The sequence below is a fragment of the Euprymna scolopes genome, chromosome 46, assembly GCF_053919585.1.
Source record: "Euprymna scolopes isolate OS-2025 chromosome 46, ASM5391958v1, whole genome shotgun sequence".
Classification (NCBI taxonomy): Eukaryota; Metazoa; Mollusca; class Cephalopoda; order Sepiida; family Sepiolidae; genus Euprymna; species Euprymna scolopes.
This window is the reverse complement of record NC_136527.1, coordinates 67,486,226-67,511,173: the sequence shown is the minus strand read 5'-3', so window position 1 is coordinate 67,511,173 and position 24,948 is coordinate 67,486,226. Positions and strand designations below refer to the sequence as shown.

The 24,948-nt window shown below is 32.9% G+C and overlaps 1 long non-coding RNA gene across 1 annotated transcript in view; it reads right to left on the bottom strand.

The window, feature by feature from the left end:
* Window positions 1-24,948, bottom strand: part of LOC145271303 (uncharacterized) — a 267,039-nt gene that overhangs the window by 174,548 nt on the left and 67,543 nt on the right. The window lies entirely within an intron of this gene.

The following is a 24,948-nucleotide window of genomic DNA, read 5'->3' as shown; positions in this document are numbered from 1 at the left end:
GGGTTTGATGCTTTTAGGGAACAGCCTAAGAAAATAAATAATTCAATACAAGCTTCTGGAATGACGAACGCAACAACTTCATAAAATGTAACATAGAAAAGGTTTATTAAGGAGAATGTTCACCGGGTGATATGTTCCTGGTCAAAAGCTGGACTCCGGCTACCTGGTGCTATCACGGTAGTTATGCCAAGTGGGATCGTCAATACCGGATGAAATAACACCGAGGTGGAGAGAGCGAAGAAAAAGGGTCCGTTCTGTTTGGTGTCTCTCTCAGTTATTATCCTTCAAACCGGATGCTGGCCGATTTGCTTAGAGGATAGAAAGGATCGGTGCGCCGCACCCCTGATTGGTCAATATGTGGCCAAATGGCAAAGGGGAGAGGCATTGATTCGTGAAAGAAAAAAGTTCTATTTGGTCTGCTACACCGTCTTCCAAATAAGTTACATGTCGTTCCAACTTTATCTGGTCGGAATGTGGTTCACCATCTCTCAAATAAGTTATGTATTATGCTTGTCTCTAAATTATTCACCCACAAATTAGTAAGTCAGTTGATATAAAATAACACTAGTATTTCTCTAGTTGTATGATTTGTTCAGTACTTGAACCACTGACAAATGTACTATCAAATCCGTATCTTTGATTTACCATTTTTATATGCATATATATATATATATATATATATATATATATAATTGTGTCGATACTTTTATTTTACTTACTTTCCACTGTCAAAATCCCCTTTAAAATGACAACTTTTACCGGTTTTCGGGTATGCTGAAAACAAATATCGCATTTAAGTTTTCCGCAAACAAACAGTTTTCGAGATATTAAGGAATGTAATTCCTTTCGTTATATATGGTGGGCACTGTTGAATGAATAAGCACGCAACAGAAGTACACTCGAGCTTATGCGTACAACAATGGCCCTACGAAGGTCAGGGAACACACTGCAATATAATACATAATCTTATTCCCCCTTTTTTTAAAACAAAATTTAATGTTTAAAATGCTTGTCTCTATGTTCTTGCTTAATGAATTTTTTATGTAAAACTTTATATCATTTCAATTGAATTTGAAAAATGCAAATGACGTCGTACTAATAAAATGTACGATTTATTTTGTCTTTAATTTGTTAGTAACATAAAATTCATTTAATCTTTTTATAACTCTGTGATATGTAATAATTTTATTTTATTTAAAAAAAATAAATCGAAATAAAAAAATGTATTAGTTTTGTTCAAATTTAATTTATTAAATCCTTTTGGTTGTTATTTTTTTCATACTAAATATGGATTTATTGCGGGCTTGTGTGTTAGTTAAAACCTAGGGTTACTTAGTTTAAAATTGTTTCACAAACTTAGCATGTATAGATATTATTAAAGTTCATATCATTTGAATTATTTTCTCACCGTGACGGCGAAAGACTCTAAGAAAGATAAATGGGATAGACGTGAGCAGGAAGCAGAACTACATTTCGAATCATGGTGACTATGAAGAAAAAAGTTTTTTTTTTTCTTTTTTTAAGGTGATCACCACTTATCAACACCCGAATTCACTATTGCGTGTACAGTACGTTAGTGTTGAGATTTAATAGTGTCTTACTTAAGGGGGCGGTTCGTCAGGAATTTGTTTATGTTGTACTTGAAAACATCCAAGTTGTAGTCAGGTGGGAAACAGGCAAAAGGAAGAGAGTTCCACAGGCGTGCACTTCTAAGAAAGAAACTTTGTTCATGGAATCTACGTTTTGGTTTTGGCACAGATAAAGAGTGGGGAAAATTTTTGACAGTGGTTTCAGCTAGACGGGTGTTTTTCGTGAAAAATTGGCGAGGGGGGACCAGGGATTAGAGCTCAGACGAGCCCTTGCCATGGAAGTTTGGAACACAAAAGGTCGCTTACTTTACTATTGGATCGACCCACGTAATAATGATTGAAACTTAAAAAATATTGACGTGACGTAAGGGTGCACCTTACAAATTGCACACGTAAAAATGGGACACGTGAATGAATAAGAAAAATTGGAACAAAGGAAAAATAAATTTGTTGCAGAAAATTAAAATCGTTCAGGAAAGGATGATATTAGGCAAACTCTTTGTTTTAAATAGAAACTAAAGCTGGAAAATGACTTGCCTTACCAATAACGTTAAGTGTGAATGGTAATTACCATCCCAAAGCGAAATTATGGATAGAGAGTAAATTTTTACATAAATTCTTCAGGAATTAGATTTTATAACAATTTAGCAAACCGCGCCATTTTTTCTTCATTTGAGTAGTAAAGAAATAAAATTTCGAAATTATAAAAAAAAATTTTTTTTAAACGGTTTCTGAACATTAAATATATACAGGTCGGTATATACTCTGTTCTTTTTTTTAATATCTTGCAGCCATTTTGTTAATTTGGTTTACATGCAACTTTCTCAGTGGAAAATAATTATAAATGATTTTCCTTAATGTTTAAACATGTCTTCTTTTTTTTTTTTTTTGACCAGTTGGGCATGCGCCAACTATTCCAATATAAACTCCACGATATTCACTTAATCATGTCATTTGCAGCAAGCAAAACCGACGAAGTATCCACCCCACAAGCAAATCGAAATAAGCTTGGATAAAAGTAAGTATAATATTATTTTAATTAGTTTAATATTTTGTAAATATGTTTTTTAAACTTTTCCAAATTATCACATTTTATTCTCTAATTTGTTATGATTTTATTAAATTTTCAAAATATTTCTCTTCGGTTAATTTTAATTTTTAACAAAATGTATTTAAAAAATGTTTCGTTGTAAAAAATGTACAACATGAAAATATCTTACGAAAACGTTGTATATTGTATTGTTTTGTATTAATTTATGTTTTAGTCCTTATTTAAAACATACGGAGGATGAAGCTTAGTTCGTCCAAATTTCTTTTCTTTTATTAAAACAGTAAATACTTATTTTTTAAATATAGAGGGTGATGATGTTCTGATTTTGGTTAAGAGACTTATTTTATTTGGGTGCCATCCAGACTTAGGGTTTGTAGCAATGTAAACGTACGGTTGTCTTTTTACTGAGGATGGGACGATTCTAATTTATTCCCCGATTCCGATACAATAACCGATTCCGTTCTAATTTTCCGATTCCCTACGATTCCGATTCTAATAACAAAAGCGGCCGAAGAAAACCCAACTATAGCATACGAGACCAGCGCCGTCGCTATCGAATGATTTCATTAAATGGCGTCGATTGAAGTTTGATTAATGGTTCGATATTTGAATATGTATTTCAGAGAACAATGATTTTAAGATATAAATATATTATACAAAATTTCGTATTTAAAAATCAACTAACAATTCCTTTGCAACAGTTTTTTTTTCTTCTCTTGAATAAATTTGTGAAACAAAATCTATAAATGAGAGACATGTTCCCTTTTTTTTTTTTTGTATCTCACCGATCATTTCTATACAAAATACGGTGCCATGAGGAAACTCGCCAATGGAAAACTCGTCATTGACTGAATAAATATCGATTGGAAAACCCATTTAAAGGCTGTTATTGAAGGAGATATTGTTTTTAAAAGAAACTATTCCCACACATAGTATTAAAACAAATATATTTTTACTTGTTTTACTGTTATATTCTTGAATTATTTATTTATTTATAAATTATTTTGGAGATGAGTAAATTTGTATAATTGAGTTTATTTAATTATTTGGACTATTATCATAATCTTCCAGTCGTTTTTCTACGACGTTTCGGCCAATTATACCTCTGGCCTGCAACAGGATTCGGCATTCCTATTCCGTTGCGGTTAACCTGACGAAGGCCAGAGGTATAATTTGCCGAAACGTCGTAGAAAAACGACTGGAAGATTAGGATAATAGTCCAAATAATTAAATAAAATCAATTGTTTACTGTTGTTTTTAAAAAGACAAAATCGTTTTCTACCTAACTGGGTAAGTTGTTAGTGGTTTCACTTACTTTAAAATGTTTATTCAGTTAAAAAACGAGACTACAGATTGCATAATATTTTTGTTAATATTTAGATATATTTACTGTTTTTAAAAGGAGCAAAATCGATTTTTCTTCCTAGCTTGTTGTTAGTGGTTTAATTTATTTTCAAGCGTTTATTCAGTAAAAAAAAAAAAAAAATAAACAAACAATTAGCGTGGAGTGTTGCGTAAGAACGAGAAATAATATCTGACATGAGGGAAGCACATCTTAGGGGTCTTGATAATCACTCAAAAATAGAGAATTAGAGAAAATATTAAGGGAGATTTAGTTTGAAAAAAAAAGGCCCCAACCTCCAAATGCAAATAAATTTTAATATTTTAAAATATAATTTAGGGAGGGGAGACTTTAAAAAGTAGATCTCTCAAAAAAAAAAAAAAACGTTAAACAACAACAAAAAATGTAATAAAAAAATTCTTGATAAAAGGTAATAGTTTACGTTAAATTTCTTTATTGATTCGTTTTTTCTTAATGATTCTTTACTTTTTTTTTGTTGGTTTTATGCTTTGTTAAAGAAAAGTATAAGCAAATATAACTTTTCCTCTCAGTTTTGAATATTTCCATGTTCCTATTCACTTGCCTCTCCACGAGGGCAGAGTAAGACACAAGGTCGTTTTTTTTTTTTTTTTTTTTTTTTTTTTTTTTTTTTTTTTTTTTGTGTGTGTGTGTGTGTGTGTGTGTGTGTGGAGACACTGTGGATGAGAACCAAAATAAAAATTCTCAGTAAAGAAGGATTTCTCCTCCACTGATCGAGGACAGAAAAGGTGAACTGTAGTATCAGACAGATACTACACTTTGCTCCTAATAATAAATAAAGTTACGATCAGATGAAACAAAGTTTTGCTCACTGACCGTATTAAATTTAAATAGTTCAAATTATCGGAAATTATACTTAGAATTAATTCTAAATTGGATGCCGACATTAATTTACATTTTTTTTTTTTGGAGGGGGACTTCCAAAAGTGGTAAATGTTACCTTACGCTACAACACAACACCGACCACTCTAATTTTTTTTTTTTTGGGGGGGGGGGGTATTCAAGGTCGCTAACCACGAATCTGATGATCAAAAATGTTCAGATGGTATGACCCCAGGATCCATGAACTATTTTACGCCATTTCACTGCCTTCAGTAGTGTTTTCTTACATGATACGTGCGCACTCGCGTAGAATTGACTTATCACATCGCGGAGGAATCTTTAGCGAACATTTCGAAATAAGTTTTCAAAAAAATATGATTCATTTTTTGGTGTGTTATGTAGTTTTTAATGCTTTTTAATTGATCTAAAAAAAGTTTTCACGAGTTTACAAAAACATTCTTTTGGGGGGGGAAGTGAGTTGGTTGTATTGAATTATATAACTTGTGTAGTTTAACAGGTGATGTCTTCCCTCCTTTTTGAGGGGGGGGGCGGTATTCAATTAAATAATTTATGTGGTTTAACAAGTGCTTCTGCAGTCTAATATACCGTTTTTCCGAGTAGAATACCGTTTAACATTTCACAAAAATTCTGTTTACATTGGGGAGACCGAGGCCGCCACCACTACTCCGCCCTTATGCCCCCCCCCAAAAAAAAAAACAGAACGAAAAGCATGTTTTTAGCAAACCGCTTATGAAAACTTAATTTTTGTTTAGATCAATTAAAAAGTATCAAAAACTTTGTAACACACACACGCACACGCACACGCACACACACACACATATACACACACACACACACACGCGCGCGCATACAAATGAACCACATTTTTTTAAAACTTTCTTATTTCAAATGTCTGCTAAAGATTCTTTTCACTATAAGAAAATAACTACTGAAGGCGGCGAAATGGCGAAGATAGTCCCAGGGTCAAGGGGTTCGTACCATGCAAACGGTAAATTTGCGACGGGTTTGATTATCAGATCGGTTGTCAGCGACCTCGAATACCTCCTAAAACAATAAAACAAATTAGAGTGATCGGTGTTCTGTTGTAACATTTATCTGAAAAACATACACAGTCGATCGGTCTGTAACACGGACAAATAACAACAAATAAATGAGTATAAATATTTATTTTAAAACATACGGTTCTCTTGCAGGAAATGCCTCCTTTATTTCTCCTTTAGCTTTTTCTCGCTTACATGCCCCTATTTACAATTCGTAGCAATAGGCTGGCATCAATGGATATTTTCTACAAAAACTGGTTAACAATGTTTGCTTTGTTTTTGAAATGTGTAACATATTTCGGGTCCATTTTAATTTATGGATTCGAAAAAGTTATCAAAATTGTAGTAGAAAACGACCTAATAAATGTCACTGTAATATTTATTGGGTGGGGTTTTACCATCATTTAGTTTTATTTCTTATTTTGGAGCGATTATTGAGTATTCAAAAACATCGTGGCCAGCTTTTCTTATTCTCTTTTTTTCGAACCGAATAAACATTTTATATGAAATAAAAAAATACTAAAAACTTACGCAGTTAAGTAGAGAATTAATTTTTCTTGTATTTTGCTAATATTTAATTGTTATATTTTTAAAAACTGTTTCATATCTCTGTGTGTAGTAATACAAACCCTACAATTTTTGTGCTATTATCGAAACTCCCAAAATGCCATCCTGTAATATTTTAATGTTCATATTGTAAGAAAAGTATGAGTCTTATTATAAGTTATGTCGTTGAGAGTCTTATTATATGGCTTGTCGTATCTTAGAGAGAGCGATGTTGTTGTAAGAGAGATTGTTCGTTTATAACGATTCATCTATATTAAATGTTCATTCCTTAGATGTGTTGCTATGTGAAGGAGAATAAGCTCTTTGTGTGAGGAGGTTAGGGTTAGGGTTAGACAGTCTTAGTGTAGATATGAGATGTAGAGTTTACATTGTCCATATGAGATGTCGAGATGTGTATGAAAAGACATTTTATAACACTGGACATATAGACATATAATACAATTCAATTTACCTTTTTGATAGAATCACAAACACAAGACGACGTTTTATCAAAACACATGATGGGTTTATTTCTTCACACGACCGGCCGTGGTTTTCATCATCAAGAATTCAAAGCTTCACATTTTAGTTTCAAAGTGATCGTCTCGCTTCCTAGACGCTTCCCAGACCCTCTCTGAGTTTCTCACTGACTCTCTAACTAACTAACTAACTAACTAACTAACTAACTCTCACTTCCTATATTGAGAAACCCATGCATGTCCGGCCAACGTGATCAAATTTCATGTGTCACCAACATGCGCGACTTTGCACGTTTCCGACATTATGATTTCCCAATAACCTATTTTCTTTTGTTGTTTTCACAAAAGAATTCAATCTACATTTATTTAACCAATATTTTATTATCCACATTCTTTTAACAATTGAATAGTTTATTTATTATTTATTTCATCCGAATTAACAATTTACTGGACATTCAATTTAAAACTATTGTTCTTCAAAACTTATGTCCAGGGTTCGATTTCTGCTTTCTCTCATTTCATTTTCATTTTAACTAATCTCTCTAATTTTTATACTTACATGAAAAGGGGACAGCCCTTATCATGTAACAATCCTCTCACGGCGGACATTTATTTTTGTTCTCGCGTAACACTCGACACTACTTGTTTTTAACAATAAACGCTTTAAAATAAATGAAACCACTAAAATATGGCAAGCTAGACAGATAACGAACACTTAGAAAACTCATTTTTTTTCTTTTGGATAAACGGTAAACAAATTTTCAAAATTGTTTGTGGTGTGTACTCTTTTAAAAACAATCTCTTGTAAGAACGTTCATAAATATGTTTTCAATCGATATTTATTCAATAATGTAACGGCAAAAATGGACGAGTTTTCCGGGAACCGCTACAACACCCGTAACTAAACAATTGCCTTCTAAAATTAGTTTCTACTCTTGAAGTGATTATGTGTGACTGGACATTCTAAAATAAAACGGAAAAAATATTTTAGAATTTGGACTAGGGGGGTTGAGTTTCTTCTATGAATTTCATTTTTTACCGCTAACCTCAAGTCTGACTGGAATAATGGTAAAATCACATTCAGTCATTTTAAAAAGTTAATAGTGACCTTACCGCCCCCACCCCGCAAATATCCAGAAAACTACCCTAAAAGATTAGAATAGCTCAGAAATCGGGTCATCTCTTACATTAAATTTATATGTGAAACTCTAGGTGTGTCAGAAACTTTGTGAAAAATATTGAATAATTCGACCCACCCACCTGTCTTTCAAAACTTATAACTACTCGAAAAATGAAATTCAAACCCTAATTTTTTTTCCAATTAAAGGAGCAAGGACCAAGGTTTCAAGTAAAAAAAAAAAAGAAAAAGAAAGGTTTTTCAACTACGGACTTTACAGGTAAATTTCTAAAAAAACACTTCTTTTTTGTTTTAAATTTGAATATGTTATTTATTGATCTTTTATCTTCAATTTGTGATATATAAAACTTTGGTAAGTAAATTGAATTATTTACTTTTTAATAAACATTTCAAAATGGGGAGGGCGTGAAGTTAAAAAAACAAGTTTGTCTAAAATAGTATATTAGGTTTATTGGAAAGAGCATAAAGTTTCACATTGACCCTGAAAATATCGTAAAAATAGAATCAATAGAAAAATTGATAGATTTTTAAAGTTTAAAAATTGAAAAATACTGAATTCGTAAAATTCATTTAATTTCATTACTGTTTTGTAAAAAATAAAAAAAAATATTTCTATTACTTTTTCTTCAGACGTACCTCTCCATCGTACTGTATATCTATACTCAATGGCTGACTGGGATAGCTTCCGTACATTCATATCTGACCTACCTCTGCATTCCATGTTTAAAAAGAATATGTCCTCTATAGTATCAGACCTGACCGAATAGTTAATTGTAGGCATAGACCGATTCATACTAGCAAAAAATCCCACCAAAAATTTAACAGCCAGCCATGGTTCTCCCCTGAATGTGCTGATGCCATCGCGCACAGAAATCACTTTTTCCATAGCTACCAACGTAATAGATGTACTGAGACTAAAACTGCTTTCAGGACTGCCAGCAACCACTGTAAAAGAGTAATAAAACATGCAAGAGAGTTATATGCTCAGTCTGTTAAATCCAAAGTAGCTGAGCAGCGGCTTGGTTCCCACCAGTTCTGGCAAATAGCAAACAGGATCTTGAACAGAAGCGTGCGTTCTATCCCAACTATCATCAATAGACCTGAGGTCATCTCCTCAGCATCAGACAAGGCCAGACTATTTGCCAAGAACTTTGCAGCTACTTCTACCCTATGCGACAATGACCATCAACTCCCTGTATTTCCTCCTATAACAGACAACACGCTCTGGAACATACAGATATCTGTGCGTGAGGTCGCCAAGTTAATCAAGAACATTGATTCCAGTAAAGCAACTGGCCCTTACGGCATTCCAGTTATAGTGCTGAAAAAGCTCCACCAGATCTTGCCCCCATACTTACAAAACTGTTTAAGCGTTGCCTTAAGGAGAAGTGCTCTCCAACACCCTGGAAAATCTCATCAGTATGCCTTGTATTTAAGAATTCAGGTGATAAGTCATCTCCCTCTCAGCACAGACCAATAAGTCTCCTGTGTGTCATGAGTAAGTTGTTGGAATCCATATTGAATAAAGAAGTAGTCAACCACCTCAACAGAAACAACCTTCTTAGTGACATGCAATATGGTTTCCGCTCTGCAAGATCTACAGCAGATGTGCTAATGGTTATATTACATAGGATTAGTGAATCTCTTGACAAAGGTTTGCTTTCCAGGGCAATTGCTCTTGACATATCGAAGGTCTTCGATAAGGTATGGCATAAGGGCCTACTTCACAAGATTTTCAGCTACGGTATAACTGGAAATGTTTTCTCAATCATTAAATCATTTTATCTGATAGGTTCATAAGAGTGGTGGTTGAGGGGCAGAAATCAGAGGCCCACAGTATTAATGCTAGAGTCCTCCAGGGGTTCATCCTGGACCCAACTCTATTCCTGATCAACATCAATGATCTCCCAAAACACATACTTAAATAATTCGTTGACATCTATGCTGATGGCACGACCATCTAGGGCAACACATCAAAGGCCGTAAATGACAAAGTTCTCCTCTGATCTTCAGCGCGTGGTACGGTGGGGGGGAGGTTGCTGGTCACTTTTAATACATCCAAAACCAAGCTTCTATCTTTACATCATCAACGCTCTGATCCCCATCTGGCATCAATTGAAATGGATGGCTCTCGTCTTGGTGAGGCTCCATGTTTTGACAAGCTTCTGGGTTTGACCTTTACTCCTGATCTGAAATGTTGCCAGGACGCTGGAAAAATTGTGGGATCCTTCTACCGCTCCAGGAGATATCTCACTACTGATGCAATTCTCTATCTTTATAAAAGCCAAGTACGTCCAAGGATGGAGTACTGCTGCCACATCTGGGCAGGAGCTGCTAAAACAGTTTATCCTGCCTTGACAGAGTACAAAATAAATTTGTGGTTTAGTGGAAGATGCCCTTTTCTCTTCCCTGCAACCTCTCTCTCACAGAAGAGACGTTGCGAGCTTGGCTTTGTTTTATTATTTCCATGGAAGATGCTCGTCTGAGCTCCAATCCCTCGTCCCCCCCTCGCCAATCTTTCACGAGAAACACCCGTCTGACTGGAACTACTGTCAATAATTTTCCCCACTCTTTATCTGTGCCTAATCCAAACGTAGATTCCATGAACAAAGCTTCTTCCTTAGAACTGCACGCCAGTGGAACTCTCTTCCGCTTGCCTGTTTCCCACCTGACTACAACTTGGACGTCTTCAAGTCCAACATAAACAAACTCCTGACAAACTGCCTCCTTAAGTAAGACACTCTATCAAAATCCCTAATACTAATTTTTACTGCAATACTATCTCATTGATTACTGTACACGCAATAAACCATATCCCTGAGTGGCCTTCAGGCCTTGATAAGTGGTGACCCCCATGTAAAAAAAAAGAAAAAAAAAAGTTTCTCAGTTTATTTTGGAAGTATAATCCATAAAGAAAATAAGCAACCTACTTTTTAAAAAAAAATACGCAATTAACGTTTATATTTTCATGAAAATAAAGTTAAATATGAAACTAAATATAAGAAAAACATTAATAAAATATATTTTCAATTCAAAAAATACGCACTTACATTTTTGTTGTCAGACAAATTTTCAGTCTCCATCTGTATATTTGCGTCATTGTTATCGGCGGAAAGAATATAAACTCAACTGATAAAATTGCTTCATTTACAATCATGAATCATTCATTACTTGATTTGAGTTTATGTACTTTTATCGAATACTTTTTATGACAAGTAAACACTACTAACAGACAGTAGATGCCGAAATCAAAGTAAAGCTGGCGACAAAATTTTTCAAACGTGGAAGTGAAAAACCTCGAAGTCCATTAATTCATTAAAGCTTTTTTGTGTCAGTTTGTCAATGACCGGGGAAAAAAGCCAACATATTTTTGTTTTTTGTTTTGCACAAGTAATATAAATTTACATCGTGTTTTATGTTATTATGAATATAGATTTTAATATCACTAGGTACTTAAAACCAATGTTCATCATTTTATCTTCAGTGCCAACAATGTCAAATAAAGTTTAACACTTTTATTTTTAAAGAAAACTGCTTCGGAATCGTAAATTAGTTTTCCGCTACAGATTTCAATATCTTAAAGTTCCGATTTTTCCGATTCCCTCTTTAGACTCTGATTAATCGTCCCCACACTACTTTCTACCGAACCCCAAGAAGCGTACATAAAATTTCTCTCTTAAAAATCAATTCTTTTTAAATGCACACAAATCACTATTTGCTTTAGCAGTCGACCGAAAATATGTTAATTTTACGCAATGTTCACATGCGAAACAGGTACTTTCTTCTAAATATTGAAGTAATTATACAAGGTTTTCATTGTTTACACACGTGATCATCTAAAAAAATACAAAACAAAAATATTACGAATGTAGTTAAGGGTCATCATTTGCTTTAAAATGTATATATTGTTTCTTTAAATTTAAAAAAAAAACTTAATATATTCTTTATGTAATGTATTCCCTGATTTGTCTGCAAGTTAAAAGTTCAATTTTCAGAGTAGGTGATAATAAGTAAAAATAGCATAAAATTTAACATTTGTATAAAACGTATCGATTAAAATGCATTTAAATTAACTGTAAACAATTATAGTCCTATTTACAATGCCTCCCCACGGGACAGTTAGATACCAGGGTCGTTTTTTTTTTAATGTGGGGAAAAGGAACACAAAATAAAAATTGTCTCAGTCGTGAATGATTTCTCCTCCATTAACAGAACAAGAAATTGAAGTTTAGCATCTGAAGAACAGATACTACAATTTGATCCTTACCCTAAGGCCACGAAAGTGCAAACAATTACAGTCTTACAAATTCATAAAATTATTAAAATCAGTTTTTTTTGTATAAATGAATGAATTTAATAAATGTTTAAAAATAATGAAAAAACGTACATTTGTAATATTTTCATCAACAAAACTCCTTTTTATTCACAGGTTCATGGATGAAGAAAAAAGGATTAAAAAAATATCTACGGAATAAAACGGTGTCTTTGTTTTTAAGGAGAAAATATTTTTCTGAAGAAGATATTTGACGATAAATACAAATAAACCACGGATAGAAACTTACGATTCAGAGGTGTATACCTCATCATTTGAATATTAGTCACGCGTCAACAAATACAAGAAAAATCACAATTTGTAAACTTTAAAACATTCATAAAAATATATTAAAAATATGGACATGCCGACAAACACTGACGTAAGTCATTATCCACGTGAAAAGTGTAATTCAGCAAATCTGATTACTTTAAGAAGAAGGCGTAACAGAGCACACGGAATTGAAAAACCTTTTGTTTGTAAAGTGTGTCATTCCGCGTTTGCAAGAAAAAAGTATTTAACAGGACACATGCGAACACACACTAAACCTTTTGAATGTGAAGTGTGCCATTCTGCGTTTGCAAGAAAAAGTTCTTTAACAACACACATGCGGACACACATGAAAAATTCTGAATGTGAAGTGTGCCATTCTGTGTTTGCAAGAAAATTTACTTTAACAACACACATGCGGACACACACTGACGAAAAAAGAACTTTTGAATGTGAAGTGTGTCGTTCTACGTTTGCAAGAAAAGATTATTTAACAAAACACATGCGGACACACACTAAGTGGGCCACCTGATTTCTGGTTGCAAAGTCCTACTTGGAGACGGTTATTATACAGATCGCCATAACGGAGTTTGCAAATACCTTCACTGGAAGATATGTAAGAAACTCAACATTCAGTGTAGTAAAAACTCCTGGGAACATACACCCGAACGAACAGTTGGGAATGACAACTACACTATTCACTATGACTACATAATCCCTACTGCTACATATCTTGAAAATGCAGCTGTTAAACCAGATATAGTGATTTGGGACAGAGCAAACAAAAAAGCGACCGTAATAGAGGTCAGTGTACCCAATGATACAGGGCTTAACAGAGTTGAGAGGGAAAAGATTACAAAGTATCAAGGACTTATGTATGATATGAAACGAAATTGGAAATTAAAAGACGTTTCAATTATACCAGTCATCATAGGAGCAACTGGGCTTATGAAAAAGAACTTTAAAAAGTACATAGCAAGCATACCCGGTGAACCAAGTGCAAGTGAAATACAAACGATTGCACTGAAAGAGACGGCTAGAATCCTGAAAAGATCTCTTGGTTGGACTCACTAAAATAGGGGTAAATGTCAGACATCTGGTTGGATGTCCCATCCCCTAGAAGAAAAAGTTTAAGAAAAATGAAAAAAAAAAAAAGGAAAAACCGTATTGTGAGGAGTGTAACTCTTCATTTACACAGAAATCGTCATTACAATCACATATACGGACACACACGCATAAAACACCTTCTATTTGTGAAGTGCATACCTCGGTCATTGCAGCAAAAACAAATTCAAGACACACTGGTTAAACATTATTACAAATAATTTAAACGTCGACATGCAAACAGATATTACATATGGTGTTATGGATAATGTAGAAACTCTAGTCGAACTCCTCAATCAAACTAACAATATACTAAACTTTTATGTACGACAGCAAATTGGCCTATGAAATAAGATCAAACCTTTCTGGTTAAAAATGCAAAGGAGATATACAAAATATTTCACACAAGTGGACGGTTAGAATAACCTAAAATATTTCAGTTGGAATCTCTAAAAAGCGGGTTAATGTCTGTCATCCGAAGAGATGCCTCATCTCCAGCAATATAAATTAAAGATAATTTTAACAAAGAATTTAACTTTAATGAACAAACATTTACTTGTTTTGTTTGGCTCTTAGTTATATTTATACTAGCTGGCAGCCCGGCATTGCCCGGTTGTACAATACGCTTAAACATGATATTTTATTTTATGCAGATTGCATACATACATATCTATTATTGCAGACTCGATCATCTTTTTATTATTATATATTACGAAGAATGATTCACCCGATGGACTAATTCGCAAATAAATAATAATGATAATGTCGTTCATCAAATTCCGTCTGTGTTTGTTTACAATATCACATCAGCTGATATTTGGACTTGACGATGCTGATTGTTTAGTTTTAAAATATGCACATGAAGAAATGATTTGCAGCGATTTTAAGTGGTGCCTTTTCTTTCATCGTAAATTAAACTCATAAGAAAAAATAAAAATAAAATGGTGAGGTACACCTGAACTTGAACGAAGGATCATTCGATCTGTAATGAAATGTTCTAACACTAGGCTATATCTCCAGATTATAATAAATCTGTTTTTAAGAAGAAATGATTTGATAAACTTTTATTATCTTCCTTGGCCGGTGTAACGTAAAATATTTCCCGTAAAATTATTCTTTTAATCTTTGACAACGAAAAGCTATTTTTAAGATCGGATTTTTTTGCAATTCTCACCATTTATCAAATGAGTTTTTAAAAAAAAAAGCATATCTAAAAACACTGCCAGACATATAAATTAGCTTTGCGTGAAATTTGCAAAAGATAGGCTCAGCCGTTTCGGAGCATATGAGGATGGAACTCGCATACAGTGATTTTTTTTTATAATAGTATAGATAAATGTTCAAGTACTCTCGTATATAATCTTAAATATTTCCACGAGCCGATGACGTCTATTTAATATTCAAATAAACACGCTATCAAATTTTGAGTTTGTTATTTTTAGAATTATTGCACAATGCCTGATAAATATTAATCTGTACAATGACTTAAATATTGTCTCGTATAATAGTCATATTTTTAATATTTTATATAATTGATAAAATATGAAATTTATCTAATTTTAATTCCAACTTTCTGAAAAAAATGTCTCGTATAATAGTCACATTTTAATATTTTACATAATTGATAATAAAATATAAAATTTATCTAATTTCAATTCTAAGTTTCTGAAAAATAAAAATGTCCAAACTTTTAATTTATAATGATAACAAATGAATTGCACATTTGTCAAATATAATTTCCTATAATTATTTCCGGTGTTCAAAATTCAATATTTAAGATTTCATGATTGGTTTTACGATATTTCTGTTATGTTACAGTTTGAGAATAAATAATATTCAACATTATGTGTTGGTTGATAAAAAAAATCAACGCTGGTTTTAGAATTGAAGTAGAGTTCGCATAACTATTTCTGTTTAGTAATTAAATAAACATGTCCAAACAAACATGTCCAATCCAATAGGGAAATGCAAGTAGCCTACGCGTCCAGATTTTAGGAAGAAGAATAACGCCATACAATGTCAGTATTGACAACGATATCTTTAAATAACTAAATAAAATCTGGAACCTTATATAAAGATCAATAAAATGGATTATAAGAAAATCTATTTCATCATCAACAACATAAAAATTACACAAATTTTCTGATTGTTCATTACTGGAATTATAATCACAACAGTCTGCAATCAACTCCCTGCAAACCTTGTGATCCTAGTGATACCAGCATCTTAAAAACCAGAGATTGTGATCATATTCTTCAACAGCTGTACAAAACACAACAAGTGTAGAACAGACACTACATAACAGGAAAACATAAAGACATAACACTGGTATCATTAATTTTGTAATAATCCCACTATAACCCCATTCGGAATAAGATTTAACGAAATTACTCAGTCGAAACTGTTTAACTTTGGTCACCCTGAACAAGAAAAAAATGATAAAAATATTTTAAAAATAGCGAACAGTGTCTAGATTAGACAAACAACAAGGAAGCAAACCGACTCATTAATCTTGTGTGTCTGCGATAAAGCGTAGGATATACTAGACATTTTAATCCTTCACCAAAGGAATTACATAGATTCAAAAAAGGTTAAATAAAGGTTAACAAACATTTTACAACTATCATAAGTGCAGTGACGAGAGAGGAAGATTTGACAGCAAATTTCATCAAAAAGCTGAGTCGATCGATTAATTTATAACAGAACTAAGACATCCTCACAAAAAATTGTGATCGCTATAAAAATAACATGAAACAAACACCTTCTTCCTATACACTCATCTCATTGATACAATTTATTTTCTTTTTGTCCAAACTTCATGACGGATACTTTTACTATTATGATACAATGGTTGCGTGTGTCATGACATGACTTACTCTTCCTTAAAGAGCAGTTACTTGCCCTTAAATAAAACTGGTCTGAATGCTTTTCAGATGTGTTCCATGTAAGCTATTTATACGTTTTTTTTTCTTTTAGCGAATTTTCATTGTGCAAAACAATACAAAAAAGTCCAATTTTGTGGAAAAACTCAATTTTTTTCTAACAGTTAAAGTTATACTTCTGTAAAACGTAACCCCGAAGACAGACAAGTTAACTATATCCTTTTATTATCTAGAAAACGGTGTTTAAGGTGATCTTTTGAAGATGAAGCTGATAGGCACGATCTAGCGGCAGTTTAGGATAAATATCAAGAACAAACTTCACACTGACACATCAAGCTTATACAAACCGACGGGACGAGATAAATGACGACTTTCAGAGAATGTTTTGATTCAGTTTAAAACACGTAAAGTAACCATTCGATCGGTCGTATTCGTCATATTGCATGTAATAAGATCAAACCTGGAATGGGTGCATAAATTGACAATTCAGGTGGACACAGGTGCGGAAGGAAATATACTCCTCACGGAGACTTCCTATACTCGGACTACTCTCTCTTCGGTACTTGAAGCTTGTTTCCCTACACTGTTCCACCCAAAGAACAAACTGTGCCCCAGTCAATTATACAGTAGTTTCTCCAATTACTCTTTCAATCGATCAACTCGACGAAAGCATATCCGGATCAATTTCATCGCATTTGAAACTTTACAGAAGAATACCACATCGTTCTTCGACCAAATGATCACCCGATAGTTCATAGGAAATGCTACATGAGGGAGGAAATTTAACAGATTTGGATTAAATGCTACCCCAAGAAATAACCCGCAATGTTCATGAACAAACGAACAGAGTTAACAGTATTGTGTTTGTGCGCAAGAGAACCAGCAAAATTAGACGAAAATGATAAAAACAATGACATTATACGTGCTACCACAAGACACGAATAATGATGAACGTTTCTCACAAAATATCCGACAGTAAATACGAGTTTATAAACATTTTTGTACAGACATTTAAAAATGTCGTAGACTCTTCAAAATTCAGTATATTGTTGCTATACATCTTCTGAAATGACCGATTAAGTTTTATAATTCCAGGTTCAAATAAACAGCTACAGCAGCAATTGGATTACACCCTACTAAAGCTTTATTATCACAGCTGGTGAATTTCAAAAATGCAATCTAGACGTAAGGACACTTTAGAAGAACGATATGCAATAAAATTCTGTTTTTATACTGGAAAAATATCTTTGGAAACATATAGAATGCTTCAATATGGTTTGGGACCATTTTTCATGAATAGAGCATCAGCTTTTGAGTGGCATAAAAGATCCAAGGAAGGCAGGGAGTCTGTGAAGGATGAGTGATGTGGAAGGAATAGAGAAAGTCAAAACACAACAGTTGATTGGTTAAAAAATCACGGGTTGATTGGTTAAATAAAAATTCATGGATGAAAACAGTTGCATGTCTATGAAGACAATAAGTGCACAGTTTATGTCAGTGTAGGAATTGTACACACAATTCCATTTGAGGAACTGAAGATGATGAAATTTGCGCGGAGTTTGTCCCAAGGGTGTTTTGTCCTTATCACAGACTATTTGACCAAGATGAGCATCAAGACAATTCATCACTTTCCCTATACCCAAGACTTGCTCCCTGTTACTTTTGCGTATTCCCTCATCTCGGGGAAAACCTTTGATGCTGTCGTTATGAGAGAAATGAGGAGATGAAAGAGGCTGTGACGAGGCTCAGTGACACATTCACACAAGAGGGCTTCCATTGGCCTTCCAGAAGTTGTTGGAACGCTACAACTGCATTGCAAACGGAGGAGATTACTTCAAATTGGACAAGGGTTTCATGTGTGTACTATCAATAAAATTTCCCATGCGAAAAAAGTCTGGTAACTTATGTCATTGTTTTCGAACAAAATAAGACGAACAGAACCATAACCTTCGAATGTAGATGGAGATAGTATAGACTGCACGTCTCATATTTAACAGTAATGAATGTGCTGTCAACAAAAAGTCAAATTCTTTGGTGCTGTCTTCAACGAAAACACAGCCAATCTCAGGGAACTTCTTTCTAAGAAGTTCCCTGAGGCTGACTATGAATGGAGCAATAGTCACCAGAAATCGCTGCAAAAAATATGATTTGATATGCAAGGTTACAAAAGAGTCGATAAATGCAAGCTCAGGACGAAAACATGTTTTCTTGAATTTCATAAATAACGAGAGTGAGAGATAAATGGAACATGAAATCATATGTTAAGAACAACAGAAATCTACAACTGACGAATCTCTCATGCCTCATGACATCTCAGTGCGACCATGGCAATTATTTAAAATACTTTTTATCCGAAAACTAAAGGTATTTTCTAGTGATAAAGTGATCAACGTGACCAAGCAAATCTTTGCTGAGCAAGGAGTCACAGAACAACAATACTCTGCAGAAGGTAATTAAGGATCGCCTACTCCATGGACAGTTGTTGCAGAGAATGCAGCGCTACCAACATGCAAAAGACCTAATGGATTTATATACAAGACAACTAGTACGAGTAAGATACCAGAGTACAAGAAAATTAACTCCAGCATTTGTCAGACAAGCCAGCACTGAACCACGATCTTAGTTTGTTAAAACTACAACAGGACAGGTTTTTAGTAAAAACATAAGGTATCTAAAGATGCCAGTAATGAAATATAAGATACAAACATTTTTTTTTATAAAACATTTCGACATAAAACTGCACCTTTACAATTCATACACCCTATTAAAACACACACACACACACACACACACATACAAGCACCAACAGACAATCCGAATTGGTCCACAAATCGTCAAAGGAAAGTCAGTCCAGTAATCACGTACCAACCGGGAAAACTACTTGGTCAGGCCGTGTCATAAGATCTCCCCAAAATATGACATATATGAAAAGTTATTTATGGTAACATTCATTAGTTAAGATTTTAGCGAGAGACATGTTAGCCTTCCTTGGATACGAGTTATTTGGTTTTGAATAAAATGTGTGCGCATGCTTTTTGGATGCGTTTTTTGTAAGTTACACTTGCGTGTTTTCTCTTGTAACCTTACTAACACAACCTTTAATATGGTGGCAGCGGTGGGATTAAATAGGAAAAAGTGTACATAAAAGATTACGGCAGATATAAATAGAGAATAGTTAAGTTGTTCTTAAGTCTGACAGTATTTTTGTTACTGGTCGATGCGACGCGTGGAGCTCACATACGTTTAATAAAACCTTAAGTAACCATGGCAATTATTTATTTAAAAAAAAAAAACTTTCATCCGAAATCTAAAAGTATTTTCCAGTAAGGAAGTTAGCAATGTGACCAAGCAAATCGTTGCTGAGCAAGGAGTCTGAAAAGGCTCGTAAGCAACAATGGGTTACATTTCAACCTTCAATGTTTCAAAGAATTTGCTAAAGAATGGGATTTTAAGCACATCACCTCTTCTCTCAGATTTCCAAATAAAACAGCGTAACAAAACGGTATATACAGATCGTAAAGACAGCTATGAAGAGTCATATTAGGCAACCAGGACATAAATGTGAGTCTACTATATCTCTGATCTATCCCAGCTCTGGGAGAATTACTATTACATTCTAAGCTGGTTGACAGTCTGCTCACCAAATGCCGCAACAACAATATGCGGAAGAAAGTAATTAAGGATCGCCTACTCCATAGACAGTTGTTGCAGAGAACGCAGCTCTACCAACATGCAAAATACCTAATGGACTTATATACAAGACAACTAGTACGAGCAAAATACTAGAGTGCGATAAAATAAATTCCAGCATTTGTCAGACTAGCCTGCAATAAATCAGGGTCCTACATTGTTGAAACTACAACAGGATGGTTTTTAGTAGAAACCTAAAGTATTTAAAAGAAAGCTGTCAGCAATGCCGATAAGACACAAACATTTATCTATAAAACATCCGAACATCAAACTAAACTTTTACACATTAATTATCCATACAACCTGCCAAACCGCTCAACACACACCTACACACACACACACACACACACGCACATCAACACCCAATCCGAATTACTCAACAAAGTCATTCCAGTAATAATACACCAACCGGGACAACTACTTGGTCAGGGCGTGTAATAAAACCTCCCCAAAATATGGTATATAGGAAAGTTATTTATGGTAAAATTATTAGTTAACATTCTAGCTAAAGAGATATAGTATGACATGTTAGTCTTCCTTTAATACGAGTTATTTGCTCTTGAATAAAACGGGTGCGCATGCTTTTTGGATGCGTCTCTTGTTACCTGACTTTAATATGATTGGTTGGCAGGTTTTTGAGATGCATCCCTTGTAAGCTGCAGATGAACTTGTGTTTTCTCTTGTAATCTTAATAACCCAACCTTTAACATGGTGGCAGCGGTGGGATAAAATAGAAAAAAAATTGCACATAAAAGATTGCGGTAGACATAAACAGAGAACAGTTAGGTTGTTTTTAAATCTTCCAATATTTTTGTTACTCGTCGCTGCCATGCGTTTAATAAAAATGAAGGACGCCATACTCAGTGAATAAAACCGTATGAAGTCAGTTTCGTTTAAGTAAAAAAAAAAAAAAAAAAAACTTCGTACCCGGTGTATAATTTTGATTATTTAGAAATAATAAATACGGTTTTTCATATATATTTTTATGTTCATTCGCTACGTAAATGTCTAAACATTCTTGTAAAAATAAACTTTATTCGATTTTATTCTTTAGAAAAAATAATTCATCAGTACGCCAAACACAATTTTATCAATCAAAGTTAGTTTCGTTTAAGAAAAAAAAAAGATGTCAACTTCATATCCGGTGTATAATTTTGATTTTTTTTTTAAATAATAAACGCGGTTTTTCATATATATTTTATGCCTATTCGATAGGTAAGTGTCCAAACATTATTGTAAAAATAAACTTTATTCAATTTTTATTCCTTGAAAAAATAATTCATCACTACTCCACACAGAGATTTATCAAAAAAATTAGTTTTGTTTTACAATCGAAAACATTGACTACAACTCCATTGTTGGATTTTAAAAATAATAAATCGGTTTTTAACATATTTATTAATGTTTATTCGCGAGATAAAAATGTAAAAATAATTTTTTTTTTTTTTCTGTAGAAAGTTGTTAAGTTGTTGCTATGACGGAATGAAATTTAGCACGTGGCGTACTTTTTGGCGTGCCACAAAAGAATTACCGGTTGAATTGCACTTTTAAGAAACATTTAATCGTAATGAGTAGAAGGGATGTTGCACAGAAAATGAAACGTTTGTTCATATATTATTTGAATCAGTGGAAAAGTTGTCCTGAAAAAACACGTATTTTCTGGGTCAAATTGTTGGAATATTGCAACGAGGAAACGTCGTTCATTACTGTTATTTGGTTGTTGATTTGACGATTGGACGAGCGAGAAATCAATATTCGGGCGCTGTTAGATATTTTACCCTTAATTATTCTTCGATAAATGTCGATGATTATATGTAGAATAAAGCGGAGAAGTAATTATGGCCTTTTTGAAATTAAAAATAACAACAACATAAAAGTAGTTATTAACGTAATACAATATTTAAAATGCAACATTGTTGTATTATGTTTTGAGTTAATCATTTTATTTGCAACATGTTCATTTGATGAATGAATTTTATGATTTAATCAGAAATTGACCAGAAACACAAATTAAAGTCATTTTCATATCTTCAATTAAAAATCAATTTGGTTATTACGCATCCGTTGGTATTTACTTCTTTACAACAATGTAAGGATGTGACACAAGGTTGGAAGGTAGACCGGGTTAAGGCAGAGAAAAAAAACGATGAAAACTCTGGTCTTTTAAAATTGTCTGGGCCGCCATGTCGGCATTCTATGGTCGGGGTGTCTCAGGCAGTTGGCAATAGATTTACTTAACTCGAAACGAAAGGCAATGCCTGGGATGGTGGAGCCCCTAGAACTGCACAGGAAAAAGCCATGCTCCAGTTAACAGGGAACAAGGCATCTCAATAATGAAGCAGAAGTTGATAGAGAGACGAATTAGAAAATTGTGTTTTGAACCCTTTGAGCATGCGCCGACTATTCCAATATAAACTCGATGAGATTCACTTAATCATGCCATTCACAGCAAGTAAAACCGGCGAAGTCTCCACCACACAAGCAAATCGGAAAAGATAAAAGTAAGTATAATATTATTTGAATTGGTTTAACATTTTGTAAATATGTTTTATTAACATTTCAAAACTACCACATTTTATTTTATTATTGTGAAATTTGACGTTTTTAAAATAAAACGTAAAATAAAACAGCAACAAACTAAATTCTTGATTAACCTTTTAACAAGTATGAAATTATTTTTTTGATTTAATTTTAATAATCATATTTTATCAATTGTTGAATTATGTATTAATTGAATAAATTTTCTGCCGTTTTAAAGAAATAAAACTTTCTCAGTACATAAAGGCCATTCCGCTTTGCATGTTTCAGTTGCTTTTTTTAATAGAATTATTGTTTACATCACATTCTGAACACAGGGTCCGTCTTTCTCGTGTTCAATATTTTACTCTAAGCGAAATAGAATTAATGTTTGAATAGCAAATGCCGGTAATTATGATTAACGTTTAATACTAAAATTAAACATAATTTCAATATTTTAGAAAAATTAAATGGTGTTCAAAATCTGATAAAGGGTAAAAATAAACACATAAAATAAAGATTCTTAACTTTTCTAATGTGTAATTTATAATCAAACCAATTATTTTATTCGAATGTAAAAGGAAAATCTGATAAAGGGTATACGTAAACACATAAAATAAAGATTCTTAACTTTATATAATGTGTAATTTATAATCAAACCAGTTATTTTATTCGAATGTAAAAAAAGAGAAAATCTGATACAAGTAAAACTAATATTTATTCTACAATTATAAAACGAATAAAAATAATTTCACCATTTGAAATGACTTTATAGACAACCCATTAAAAATGTTAACGTTTAAAAATATTGCATTTTGAATTTGTTTCAAACGAATTTAAAAATGACACATAATGAATTGATAAAATGAAACCTGGTCAAATGCAAAGATGGAAATATATATATATATATCTATATTTACAAGCAAGAGAAATTTTTAAATGATGATATTTTCTTCCACAAAAGTGAAATTCTACTTTTTTTAAATTTATTTTTGCAATTCCGTCTTAATACAACAAAAAACTTGGAGACAAACTACCAACAATTATTTTGAAGCGGAAGGTCAATTTAGAATAAAACTTTAACGTAAAATAATCACACATGTCCGAACCATTATTTAATCAAATATCGGTTTAAGGATATAAATCGGATTGTTTTTATTAATAAAGATAATTTGTGTGCTTCTGGTAAAGGCGGTAAAAAGTCCCTTAAATCAATGGCTGGCTGGCATTTCTCATGAAGAAATAAAAAAAAAATCAATGTTCCATATAAAATCATTACAAACTTTCAAACTTTATCTGGTCGGAATGTGGTTGACCATCTTCCAAATAAGTTATGTATAATGCTTGTCTCTAACTCATTCATCCAAAAATTAATAAGTCGGTTGATATAAAATAACACAAGTATTTCTCTAGTTGTACGATTTGTTCAGTAATTGAACCACTGACAAATGTAATAAAACATCGCCATTTTTTTTATTTTCCATATATATATATATTTGTTACTAAAACTTTTTAGTTACTTCCCACCTTAACATGATAACTTTTATCGCATTTGAAATTTCCGCAAATATTTTCCCAGATAATAATCAATGTAATTCTTTACGTTATAAGTTGTGGCCATTTTTGTACGCGTTAAAAATATGCTCGTGATTACGCATGCAAAAATATCCTATCAGGAATTACATTGATTAATATCCGGAAAACTATTTGTTTGTGGAAATTATAAATGCGATATTTGTTTTCAGCATACCCGAAAATCGTCTTTTAAAAGATGATTATTATGGTGAAAAGTAAGTAAAAAAATGTACCATTATTTCCTTTGCTATGGCATAACTTGTAACTATTGAGTATAATCGTTGTTGTGCAATTTCAAAACACGCTATTGTCATTCAAAATGACTTAAGTCCATGGAACACACCACAAACTAATATAATGTCTTACCTTTTTTTTTTTTTTAAATGCTTGTTTCTTTTATGTTCTTGTATAGCACAATTTTCATTTACAACTTTATATTATTTCAATTGAATTCGAAAAATGCAAATGGTGTCGTACTAAGAAAATGTATGATTTATTTTGCCTTTAATTTGTTTGTAACTTAAAATTCAA